Here is a 14,662-nt window from a genome sequence, read left to right as displayed (position 1 = left end):
TGGCTGTTTTATAGAATTTTCCCTTCAGATTCATTGGAATTTTTCTGTCACACAACACACCACTCGCTTCTTTCCACTTCATCCATCCAGCCCTAATTCTACTGCATGCATCTCCATCTATTTCTCCATTACTCTGTAATACCGATTCTAGGTACTTAAATCTATTGCTTTTCACAATCATTTCACCATTCAAAGATACCATTTTATTTGTAGTAACTCCATCTTTAAATGAATATTCCAAATAATCTGTTTTTGTCCTACTAAGTTTTAAACCTTTTTCCTCCAGAGCTTGCCTCCACTGTTCCAGTTTTTGTTCTAAGTCTCTTTTACTATTTCCTATTAACACTACATCATCGGCATACATTAGGCACCATGGAATGCTACCCTGTAGTTTCGCTGATATCTGGTATAAAACTAATAAGAATAAATAAGGACTAAGCACCGAGCCTTAGTGCAGTCCTACTTTCACCTGAAATTTATCAGTCTCTCCCACACCTGTCCTAACACTAGTCATTACTCTCTCATACATATCTCTCACAATCTTTACATATTCGCCAGGGACTCCTTTCTTATTGAGTGCCCACCACAGAATCTCTCGAGGAACTCTATCATATGCTTTCTCAAGATCAATGAATACCATATGAGCGTTGGTCTCTTTATTCCTATATTTTTCCATCAGTTGCTTTACAATGAAAATTGCATCTGTTGTTGATCTGCCCTGCCTAAAGCCAAATTGATTATCGAATATTTCGGTTTCTTCACGTATTCGTCTATCAATTACTCTCTCCCATATTTTTATGGTGTGGCTAAGTAGTTTTATAGTCCTGTAGTTTGTACATTGTTGAATGTCTCCCTTGCTTTTGTAAACAGGTAACTAGTATACTGCTTCTCCATTCGTCTGGCATTTGTCCAACTTCCATAATTCTATTAAGTAGACTGCTAGCCAACTTATTTCTGTCTCTCCCAATGCTCTCCATAGTTCCCCAGGAATATTATCTGGTCCGACTGCTTTTCCTTTCTTTATTTTTTGAAGCGCTGGAGCCACTTCCTCGTTTGTTATTCTGGTAACCATCGCTGTTACTGTCTCCGTTAACTCCACAGGCTGTCTGTCAAATTCTTCATTTAATAAATTTCATTATCATTTATCACGATTATTGAATATCATTTAATAATCGTGAACTTGTATTTAATTTAAATATTTTCTGTATATCATAACTACCTCTCCCAATTACTTTGAACCACATCTTATGATACAGTCCACAACTCTAAATTATTTTATTAATTTTGCATATGTTCAGCTAAATAACTAAATAATGATGGGTTGCAGAACAAGCTAGATCGGTTTCACACACTGTTGTATCTAATTGGCACATCCTGTATCAAAGGGAAAATTATATTGGTAGATTACCAACTATTTTCATCTCGTCTCGTGTCTTACTTACCCCGTTTTGCCTATTACGCTGCGTAGGATCCCATCTGTGTAAAATCAACCAAGTGGAGAAACCTATTTTCTATCTAATTATATTCTGATGGAATATTTTCCGGATTATGTATGATATATACGTTAACAGATCAAATTTGGTATTAAGGAAAATTATTTCGTGCTGCGTATTAGTTGGGTTCGGAAAATAGTGAAAATATGAGTAATGAAGGATTTGGAATTTAATATTCTTGATTAGTTTTGCAAGATTTTAGTTCTGAAACTATTTTAATTTCGTAGTAAAGTACATTTTTTTTGCATTTTATTGATGACGTAAAGAAAAAATAAAACTAGATGAGCAATATTACGAGGCAACGGCAGTTCTCGCCAGTGGTGCACACCCACAACCCCCTACAAGCGACACTACATATACACGAAATTTTCGATTTTCTAAATCTGACGGAATTGAAAATTGTGCCAACTCCCATCTTAAAGTTCAGGAAAAGACTCACCCATTCATACGTCAACCATCCATTTTGGTCCAAGGGTGTGGATTTACGGCCCTTTCTATTTAGGGCCTGTTTTTCGTTCTCGTCCCCAAAACTCTCAAAAACTTCGAAAATTTAAGTCCCACCTTTGCGGCTTCCAATAGTACTGATCATTACCTTTCCAAGGCATGTCTAATTTTGAAAATCGGTTACACCATTCAAAAGTTACCGAGCTCAGAAATATGACTTAATTTCTATTTAAAAAAGGGAAAATGTTTGTGGATATGTATATGTATACAGAGTGGGCCAAACAAAAGTATCCACCTCGATATTTGGCAGTATTTATCAGCTTTTAAGAAAATGACAAAACAAGTCGATTGTTGATCAAAGGGGGACACATTTTTACGGTACATACATCTGTCATTTTTCAACGCCCTCCCTTCCACATCCCCCACCCCTTATTTTTAAATAGGGTATATGGGTCGTGTGCTAGCTCATTTGAAAGGTTATTCAATTCTCTATTCAGTAATATAAACATTAACATAATTATTTATACAGGGTGTCCAAGAATAATGTTTTTAAATTAAATTAAGTGACACAAAAAGAATAATGTATGTAATTTATTTAATTCAAAATACATTCTACTGCTGTCACATGATAAATGTGATTGATAAATAAACATTGTTTTTTGCTTAATTTCAATGTTCAAGCTGCCACCCATCTGCCTCTTGGTAGGTTGAATATTGAATTTAAGCAACAAACAATGTTTATTTATCAAACAAACATTTTTTTTTTCGTTTTCTGTCAGCAGTAGAATGTATTTTAAGTTAAATAAATTACATATGTACATTCTTATTTTTGTGTCAATTAATTTAATATAAAATAATTTTTCTTGGACACCCTGTACAAATAATTATGCCAATATTAATATTACTGAAATAACCTTTCAAATGAGCTAGCACACGACCCCTATTCCCTATTTAAAAATAAGGGCTGTGGGATGTGGAAGAGAGGGGGTTGACAAATGACAGATGTTTGTACCGTAAAAATGTGTCCCCCTTTGATCAAAAATCGACCTGTTTCGTCATTTTCTTAAAATCCAATTAATACTGCTAAATATCGAGGTGGATACTTTTATTTGGCCCACTCTGTATACATATTATGTATGTATGTGACCGGAAAAGTTCTGAAAAAACCGATCTGAATTTTTTTTCTGTGTTTGAAGAGGTGGTCAGAGCCGATTCAGAACTGGTGTAGTTTGTGACTTTTGACCACCCATAAACCAGCTATAGGACTTGGTAGGTACAAAACGGCATATTTTTTGGGGGTATATATCTTCAGTTCAAGAAGAGACAAGAGAACCGCAAATACACCAGATCAATAGTGTTGAGTTAAGCTTTCAAATGGTGTTTAAGCCGTCAGGATCAGACATACACACGGCTCAGCATCGCCGAAAAACTGAAAAACTAAATTTTGAAAATTTTGGTTTTTCGACAATTACTCAAAATTTCAACTTACGAATTGCGCCCATAAATGAGAGTTTGTAGAAGGACTCTAGACGAATCTGACGGTGTATACCTCATATCTGAGAAAATCCGAATTTTTAAGTTATAGGCTTCATAAGTACGATGAAATCTATTTCCTATGGGAAAAACGGTTTTTCAAGCTTAATAATTCCTATATAAGCTTCAGTTATCATACTTGACCTTATAGTCTAAGAGCTAGTGAACCCTCCGACTAACGGTTGTCCGGTAAGGCTAGAAATTTTTCTAGTGATAATTCATAGCACACCAAGGCTAAAAACCATGACCTGGCAGGCCTCAGTGGTGCACGTGTATCTACCAGGTGAATCGAAAAGTGCAAATTTATTGGGTAAAATAAACTTTCTCCTGTAAGATTTAAATTTAAGTATGTGTTTGAGTAAGTCATTCAGAAGAAATGTGTACAATTACAGGCGATTCTGAAGAGCATAAGACCTTGCCAGGCGAGGGAAAAGATTAGGGGTTTTTCCTAAAATGATTCTTTTTGTATCGAACAAATTTTTTTTAGGTTTTTTGAATTATTCCAAACAGAAAACGTCTTTTGTAATTTTTCTCTTAAGTTAATAGTTTTTGTTATATAAGCGATTGAAAATTTTGAAAATTGCGAAATCGGCCATTTTTATCCATAAATCGGACATTTATCTAAAAATTTCAATGTTGCCAAGATACGTAGGTACATATTCTTTAAACATTGATTGATGAAATCCCGAAGAGTTTTTGGCAATAAAATATCGAAAACCCCTTTGTTTTTTTAATTGCTAATCAAGCAGGTGCGACACTGTAGTATAAGTGAGGACGTTTGAGTTTGCATAAATTCGTTATCTCTAGAATGGGCATATTTCAAGAGAAATCCACAGACAAGTCGATTTTTTTTAAATTAGGACTTTTTGGCATATATATAATACTAGTGACGTCATCCATCTGAGCGTGATGACGTAATCGATGATTTTTTTAAATGAGAGTAGGGGTTGTGTGATAGCTCATTTGAAAGGTTATTGGATTTTCTATTCACTAATATAAACATTAACATAATTATTTATACAGGGTGTACAAAAAATTTTTTTTTATTAAATTAACTTAGATTAAATTTGACAAATAGAAGAAAAATTTTTTTTGTACACCCTGTGCAAATAATTATGTTAATGTTTATATTACTGAATAGAGAATTAAATAACCTTTCAAATGAGCTATCACACAACCCCTACTCTTATTTAAAAAATCATCGATTACGTCATCACGCCCAGATGGATGACGTCACTAGTATTATATATATTTCAAAAAGTCCTAATTCAAAAATAAAAATCGACCTGTCTGAGGATTTCTCTTGAAATTTGCCCATTCTCGAGATAATGAATTTATGCAAACTCAAACGTCCTCACTTACACTACAGGGTCGCACACGCTTGATTAGCAATTAAAAAAACAAAGGGGTTTTCGATATTTTATTGCAAAAAACTCTTCGGGATTTCATCAATCAATGTTTAAAGAATATCTACGTACCTTGGAAACATTGAAATTTTTAGATAAATGTCCGATTTAGGGTTAAAAATCGCCGATTTCTTAATTTTCAAAATTTTCAATCGCTCATATAACAAAAACTATTAACTTAAGAGAAAAATCACTAAAGACGTTTTCTGTTTGAAATGACCCAAAAAACCTAAAAAAAATTGTTCGATGCAAAAAGAATAATTTTAGGAAAAACCCCTAATCTTTCCCCTCGCCTAGCAAGGTCTTATGCTCTTCAGAATCGCCTGTCATTATACACATTTCTTCTAAATGACTTACTCAAACATACTTAAATTTAAACCTTACAGGAGAAAGTTTATTTTACCCCCTAAATTTGCACTTTTCGATTCACCTGGTAGATACCCGTGCACCGCTGAAGCCTGCCAGGTCATGGTTTTTAGCCTTGGGGTGTTATGAATTATCACTAGAAAAATTTTTAGCCTTACAGGACGACCGTTAGTCGGAGGGTTCACTAGCTCTTAAACTATTAGATGCATCAGATTCTACTTGTCAATACGTTTCAAACTCATGTTTAGTATTGTTTAGTAATCAAAATCGGTTAAGCCGTTTGGAAGTTACTAAGCTACAAACGTATAATAAAATTAACGATTAATCCCGAAATGGTTTATCTAGTTGTAGTGGTTACGACGCTAAATTTGATCTGGCAACGGGCAATACGAGTTCATTAACCGGCCATCCCAATATTTCTTTTCAATCTATTTTGAATAGAAAAAAAAATCTAGTGTACATTCGATGGACACTAGATCATTTGGGAGATAATGCGACAAAGGCGAGCATTTATAAAGCTTAACGTGTAATCGAGATGCATTTAATTTATAAAAAACTTTGAAAAACTCTTGATACAAGAATAAAAACCGCTAAACGCCGTAAAAATGAGTTTCGCATACAATATTCCATCTACAAAAGATCTGATATGAATATTACGTGGCGCGAAACTGTGTTTTAATTTTGATGCAAAATAAAGTTTTAGTTTTATTTTAAACGATTTTTCCATAATATTTGCTAAATTTGAAGTAAACGCGCCACATAGTCCTGTCGCCAGGGGGGGTACAACGGCCTCGTTAATTCAGATGGACTTACCCAAGTTTTTTTTATGTATTTTGACCCGTAGAACACGAATTTTTTGGGTAACAGTTGATCCGGATGTCGATAAGATTGTTATAGACCAAGAACTTGAGGAATCAAATAACAGCGATTTTTGGCAAAACAAAACAATATTTTGTATTTTTTGGGTCATTTTAAGCAAAAAATATTTCTACAAGTTTTTTAGTAGGATGCACAGTTTTCGAGATAAACGCGGTTGAACTTTCAAAAAATCGAAAAACTGCAATTTTTAAACCCGAATAACTTTTGATTAAAAAATAAAATAGCAATTCTGCTTAGCGCCTTTGAAAGTTCAAGTCAAATTATGTCGGTTTTGATTATTTGCATTGCTAAAAATTTATTGTGTTATTGTTAAACAAAGCTACAAACAACTAGTGCGTGAGTGATGTTTCTATGATTTCTCATTTAAAATCGAACGAGTAGGTAGAATAGGTACTAGTGCAATCAAGATTATTTCTACGTTACATGCGGTAAAACGCATGTAAAAGCACGGGAAACCCTACGTGTTTATAGCTTTGTTAAACAATAAAAAAATAAATTTTTACCAATGCAAATAATCAAAACCGATATAATTTGACTTAAACTTTCAAATGCGGTAAGCAGACTTGCTATTTTATTTTTTAATCAAAAGTTATTCGGGTTCAGAAATTGCAATTTTTCGATTTTTTTAAAGTTCAACCGCGTTTATCTCGAAAACTGTGCATCCTACGAAAAAACTTGTAGAAATATTTTTTTACTTAAAATGGCCCAAAAAATACAAAATATTGTTTTGTTTTGCCAAAAATCGCTGTTATTTGATTCCTCAAGTTCTTGGTCTATAACAATCTTATCGACATCCGGATCAACTGTTACCCAAAAAATTCGTGTTCTACGGGTCAAAATACATAAAAAAAACTTGAGTAAGTCCATCTGAATTAACGAGGCCGTTGTACCCCCCCTGGCGACAGGACTAACAAAAGAATTGCAAAATTCAAAATGTGTCGAAGTTACTCTTTTGTGGCGCGTTTTACTTCAAATTTAGCAAATACAGTGCAACCCCGTTAACTCGGATTAATCGGGACCGCGGCCGATCCGGGTTATCGAAAATCCGGGTTAGCCGGAGAAAATGGTAAAAATTAATAAAATATGGTATGCTTACAGATAAACTCCGTTATAATTGTCACACAGACACTGGTAAACCACGTTCGCTTTCTGCACAAAAATACACATACTAAGGTTCGTCGAGAGTCTCATTTTTAGCTTTATTAGCTTTGCACCGATTTTCCAAACTGTCTTTTGTTATCATTTTGAAACAAAATTCTTCGATTTTAGTTCTATTTTTCTTCCAATCCGATACTGTAGATATACCGACACCATATGATGCTGCAAGATTCGCCTTTATCAATTCTACTTAATGCTTCTAGTTTCTTTTCCATTGTCACTACAACATTTTTACGTTTTGTTGCCCTTACGCAAACACAAAATCTGAATAAATTTACGAACGATTACAGAACGGAAGCGAACAATATGACTTTACTACACACAATACCGTCTCTGATGTTATGTTATTTAATAACAGTGATGACTAAGACCATTGTTAAAAAAAGAATTTTAATAGTTTTTTAGTCTTTTCTAAACAATGCTAAGACAGTTTCAAATAAATAAAGGATACTACAGGTGCCTGTTATTTTCGATAAGGCAAGGCGCACACCAACGAAACATGAAACGAAAGACATGAAACATGAAACGTAAAACACGTTTCATGAAAATTAAACAAGGCTAAACAAATCTTGAAGTCCGCCTACCAATGAAACGAGTCTGATTCATGCTCATAACACATTTTTATTTTCGGAAAGTTTCATAAATGGCTGGACGTCTATTTGTTTAGCAGTGTTTTATTTCCATGAAACGTGATTTACGTTTCATGTTTCTTTGATGTGCGGCCTGCCTAACACGACAATGAATGTGGAGTGCCATGAGTCATTTTTACTATGGTATGTGTAGTTCAAATTACACAAATACCCATTATCTCTCAAATAATATATTACAAACATTTTTATTGCTGAAATGTTTGTCTGATAAAAATTGGTCCGGGTTATCCGGAGTTCCGGGTTATCGGGGGCCGACTTATCGGGGTTCCACTGTATTATGGAAAAAGCGTTTAAAATAAAACTAAAATTTAATATTTATATCAGATCTTTTGTAGCTGGAATATTGTATGCGCCACTCGTTTTTACGGCGTTTAGCGGTTTTTTATTCTTGTACTACTTAGGAGGAAATCAAGAACAAAGAAAAAGAGGAAAGTTTGAACAATAGTAAGAACTAGGTAGAAGAGTAACATTGTATAAGCCAATATCACCAAGATTCATCCAAATAGAATAGAAAAAGAATCAATTAACATAATACAAATAGAATTATCTAAAATATCGTTGAAAGGAACTAAATAAAAAGCCCTAGAAGAATTGTACCAACAATTATCATCATTATTATCGTCATTACCACTTGCTCTATTAGTCTAGCTAGATAAGTCTTGGATGAGATGGGCATTTTTTATGTAGATAGTGTGGATTTTTGTTTTAAGATGTCCATATACAGTGTGTTTCTGCTAGACCATTTATGTCTATATTTTGTCTTATTAGTTCTCTCTCTATGTGAAGTTTTTACAAGCATAAGTTACCTCCCTAATAACACAAAACATTCCAGGAATGTTCCTAGAAGGTACTCACAGGACATTGAAAACATTCCTGGAATCTCCCCAAATGCACACGAATGTCCCTGGAAAGTCCCAGGAAAGTGCTGTGTCAGCATTTTAAATATTCTTAGAATGTTCTGTTGGAACATTCCATGAATGTCTACGAATGTTCTTTGGACATTCACAGTATATTTTTTAGACTAAATGTCTTGTTGGAACATTCCATGAATGTTGGAACATTCCATGAATGTTCTTTGGACATTCACAGTATATTTTTTAGACATTCTCTGAAATATATCGTCAGTGATGTGACAATACCTCCTATATGTTTTTTCATGAGGTGTGCAGGAGACGAAAAACATTTTTTAAGGTCACCTGTTTTCATACGTAAGTTCTGACTTGTTTTGTAGTAAAGATAATTGAATTTACTGCAAAACAAGTCAAAAAATATATGAAAACAGGAGGTGGCCCAAACAAGTTTTTAGTCTATCTTACAAATCTCATGAAAAAACAGATAGGAGGTATTGTCACATCACTGACGATATGTGGCCATAACAAATAATACATCCTTGATAAATATAAACATTTTTATTGCAAAAAATCTTTTCATACATTTTTTTAATGTAATTTACTGACATTCCTAAATATTATAAAAAAATGTGTCACATTTGCTTTGTAAACCTTTCTTTTGTTTTTCGTAGCCAAATATTTCATTTCCTTCCTGGTTTTTTGTAGACCACTTCTCTCGGCTGATTCTAAAAGAAAATAAAAGGTAATTTTTCTATCCTTGACAACTAACAATCAGAAGAAATATTATTTACAGGTAATAATATGCATAAATAATAATAAAAAAATAAATATTAAATAATATTTAAATTAATAATAATTAATATTTAATAAATAAAATAATAATAATGAACATTTTGTATTTTGACAACGACGTTGGATGTGGAAGTAGAAACCTTAATAAAATGATTTTTTCAAGTAAATTATGGCTTATTTCCCCATTAGAATAGTTAATTACAAAAAAGCCACAAAGAAATAGCTTTTTCACAAACAAATAAGTATTTAGTATTCATTATATTTATTGTTTTTATTATTTACTTTAATTTCCGACTGGTATATTATTTGACAAATAATGACATTATTTCGAAGTCTGTTAAGCACGATATAACGCCCTAGTGCGTTATTTTGAAAAATAATGCCCTCGGGCATTAAATTTAAATAACGACTTAGATACTGTCAAGTTGACAAATATCAACCTAAGTAAAACTATGGTTACCACAATTATGTTACTACTGTTACTGGTAAATGTACTTATTTAAAAACTAATTAATTCAAAATTCATTCAAATTTTTCGCATTTAAAGAATAATTTAGGCAGACATTAAACGTTGAAGGCACCACAGGTATTATAATAATAACGCTTTCGGTCAACGTATATCGCTCAGGCCGAAGGCCCTTGTTTAATACACCATTGACCTCAAGCGTTATTATCCTTATAATACCCTTGGTACCTTAATAACTATAACATAAGATTATAACTTAATTCTTGTTTTCTATTTCTGATGTTTTTATTTATTTACATTGAATATTAATCTGTTTTGTTGTATAATCTACTTCGCAAAAATTATGTGATATATTTGACTTAAAATGAATTCAAAATTTTTTTGTAATTGGGCAACAATGTCAACTTAGATCTCTGATGTAGATATTAGAGAGATTTTGCACCTCTTAAAATAACCGCTTATTTTGGCTCCACTATGGTTAACTTTATTAAGCATAACGATTACTTCAACGTTAAAAAGCAGAGTTTTTGCAGCCTGTCAAGTAGGTTTTTTGTGTCATCGTTATCGTTATTTAAACGTAACCTCACTTCACAACGTTATTGTAATTTTAAGCATATACTTGAACAGTTTTTGATATTTTAATTTATAGGTCATCAAAATTAGAATCTATGTAAATGTAATTTTACTGATTTTTTACATTCTGGCAACAAAGCAATTTAACCATTACTATAATGATAACGATAAGCACTACTTTAAACTTCCATAAATTACGGAATCCCTTATGTTTCATAACGGATCATATATTTGCTACTGCGCAGACGTAGTATAACGATAACCATAACGGAATTGCAAAATAAGAGGTGCAAAATCTCTCTAATGAATTGCAACAGTATCTATATTGTACGGACTGTATTATTAATTAGGTTAAGCAAATTACCTGTGTGACATACGCTATTGGAACAGTCTATATAGGCTATTGGAAGTTCTGTCAATATCTTTTTCTAAAAAATGTTTTGAACATACTCCTCTATTAACAAATCTGATCTATATTTCATGCCTTCTTCGCAGGATCTTCTGGAAAGCTAAAAATACAAAATATATGCATTACTAAGCATTATTAACAAATCTTAGTTTTAAATAAAAAATATGATTAACGAACTCACAAAATATTATAAAACAGCTTAGAAATTGTTTATTAGTATAGTCGTTCCCCAAACTCAGACACAACTGGCTAGTGATTTTAGTAGGTAATTTTTTTGTTTTTGGCCAATTTTGCCAAAATTACTAACTATTTAGTAATTATTAACTGTTTAGTTATTATTTTTTTGCCAATTTTACGAAATTGGCAAAATTATTTACTAAAATCACTAGCCAGTTGTGTCTGATACTCAGTAACTCAGTAGTACTGAGACTGAGTTTAGTGAACCTACTATAACATTCTGTGTATTCATTAGTTGGTACTACATATTATAGTGTGTGGTCTACCATCCTGTTTATAAACGCATACATTAGCAAAAAAGCATAAGGAATGATTATTTTAATTTTACAAATAATCCTTTTGTTATTTTAGTTAGGAATAAGCGAAGTTTGTAGTTTGTGGCTTATTCACAATTATTAAAATAATAAATGGATATGACCAATTATCAGTAAGTGAAACAGAATTCATTAGTATAAATTTCATATCCGTAATCCGTCTACCCATAAAGGAAACCAGAACCAATAGTATTAATTTATTTTCTGAAATACAGGGCATGCCTTTGTTTACATAATATTTGCATACTAACCTTTGAAACGTTATTCCTGAAGATCTACATTTGCTTCTGCTCTGCTGCTCCAACTGCGTTAAGGACAGGACAGACACAGTTTATGCAATATGTTCATAATACTATAAAAGTATCCGAATTAAAAAAAATTCTTAAAAAGCACAAATAAAACAAACAACGATCACGCCACGCACGACAAAGCCGGGCAAGGTGGCCAAGATGCCAAGATGGCCGAAGTGAGGTCGTTCGTTGGTCGTTTTTAGTCACGTGATGCCATCGTGATGCCCTCTCTAAGCGCCATGCACAAATAAAAAATGAACGCAAAAGAAATAAATATAAATGCCTCTCTTCGGTTTTGCCGTTGATTGAAATATTTATATGGGCAATACCTCAATCAACGGTTTTGCTCAAGTTTCTGTCATGATACTATAAATAACATTATTTATAGTATCATGGTTTCTGTTATAAGTAATTTTTTTATTAACAAAATCGCATCAGCCAAATTGGCTATTAGCGAACAATAATTTTTATTACATTTGTATGTTTACCTATATATTGTATAAAATGTTAATTGAACTTAGGAAACTCTTTAAATTTGACATATTGCACTGTAGGCCTAAAATTTCACTTAGTTTGTTTGGTATGTTATAAGAAATGTTATATCTGTTACTCGTATTTATTATTTGACAACTTAAAATATAGGAACATTGGTAGTATGTTCACAGAATGTCTTATGGTAACATTCCAGGAATAATTTAAACAGATGTTCACCGAATGTTCCCTAAATGTCTAGGACATTCAAATATTGATAGAACTTTGGTAGTACATTCCTGGAATGTTTTGTGTTATTAGGGCTTATACACTGATAGCTCAAAAATATCGAGGACAAAGCAAGGGATACATTTCCTGGTAAGTCTATCTAAGGATGTCACAATTTTCAAGGCGGAAATAACGTCAATCTATCACTGCGTGGAAGAAATAGAAAGGTAGAAACGAACGCATCGTTCAATTACCAATTTCACAGAAAACCAGGCAGCGCTTTAGGCACTAAATTATGTATAGGTAAATTCTAAGCTAGCATTCGATTATGTGGGTGCCGTAAATAAACCAGAAGACCATAGAAATGTTGCGATAATATGGATACTGGGGGACGAGTCTCATAAAGCAATGAAAAAGTAAGTGGAATTGCCAAACAAGTCTCATCAATGCCACTCATAATAATAATAATAATAATAAAGGCCTTTATTCATTCTATAATATTATTCACATAATGAATATTAGTTTAAAAAAAAGCTCCAGGCGAGTTTCAGTTCAGGAGATGTATAATGCGGGGCAGAATACATGTCCTGTCTGTTCAGCTAACCTGGGCAAAACAAATAATAAAAAAAAATATCTAGGATTATGTATAATAGGTTACCTACTAACATTTAAATAAAAATAAATCAAAATGTAACATTAATTAACTTTAGTTTACCAATATGCGCTTTGAATGTAAGCTCTACTCATACCATGTCAGCCAACTCTACCTATGCAATATTTCCTAATTTTTCAATAACGAACCTTCTAAATTTGTTTTGAGTAAAATTAGTACCAGTAGTATATTTATTCATAACTTGGGCTATTTGATATGTAAAAGACCGCTTGTATTGCTGTGTACGATGATAAGGAATAGAAATGGTGTTTTTATGTCTTATGTTAATATTGTGTACATCAGTACGGAATTTTATTTTATTATAGAGATACGGGGGGGTTTTGAAAATAATAATTTTTTTGAATTGACAAGCTGAATGTACATGTCTTCTATGTTTCACACTTAACCACCCTGTTTCTTTAAGTTTGTAACTAATTGCTTGATATCTACGGATACCATGTATCAAACGCAGACAAGAATTTTGCATTTTTTGTATCCGATAACTGTCACGTTCTGTGATACAGGAATTATAAATGGTATCACAGTAATTAAAGTGTGATAACACCAAAGTATCACAGAGCAATTTTTTTAATTTTTTAGTAAATATATGACGAGATTGGAATAAAAACTTCAGGTTCAAATAACTTTTCTGCAAACACTTGGCCACATGACCACCAAATCTTAGGTTTTGATCTATATGTAAACCTAAGTTTTTCACAGTTTCCTTAAACTCTATTGAAGAATTATCGATGGTGATCATGTGAGCAAAGTCTCTCAGAAAGATTTCTCTCCGCGCCGCTGAACCAAACACTATGCCTACCGACTTGTTGTTATTAAGTCGAAGACAATGGCTAGTCGAAAACTGATAAACTCTTTCTAAATCATAGTTGATTGCTGCCACTGCCTGTTCAGACTCATCAGGCTTAAAAGATAAATATATTTGAGTATCATCAGCAAAATAGTGTTGTTTACAAGAGAGAAAGTTTGCAGGAAAGTTTGAAGTGTAAATACTAAACAATTTGGGACCCAAAATAGAGCCCTGTGGTACCCCTTTATTTGTATTAAGATAGTTTGATGTCCTACCGTTGTAATGAACAGCTTGACTTCTATTACTGAGATAACTAGATATCATATCCGATGCCCGCTGAGACATACCAATATACTTAAACATTGAAGTTAATAGCGAATGATCAAGCGTATCAAATGCTTTCGAGTAATCCAGAAGTATCAGCACTGTGATTAAACCATTATCGCAGGCATCAAATATGTCATCAGTTATCTTTAACAAGGCACTAGTACAGCTGTGATCCCTTCTGAAACCAGACTGATTTTCTGGTAGAACTTTATGTTGACTCAAGTGAACCTGTAGTTGCTGATTTAGAATTTTCTCTAGTATCTTTGAGAAAGTGGGCAGTATACTAATTGGTCGGATTTCGTTATATCCTGTCGG

This window comes from Diabrotica virgifera, chromosome 9, assembly GCF_917563875.1.
Source record: "Diabrotica virgifera virgifera chromosome 9, PGI_DIABVI_V3a".
In the NCBI taxonomy this organism is placed as follows: Eukaryota; Metazoa; Arthropoda; class Insecta; order Coleoptera; family Chrysomelidae; genus Diabrotica; species Diabrotica virgifera.
This window is presented reverse-complemented; position numbering follows the sequence as displayed.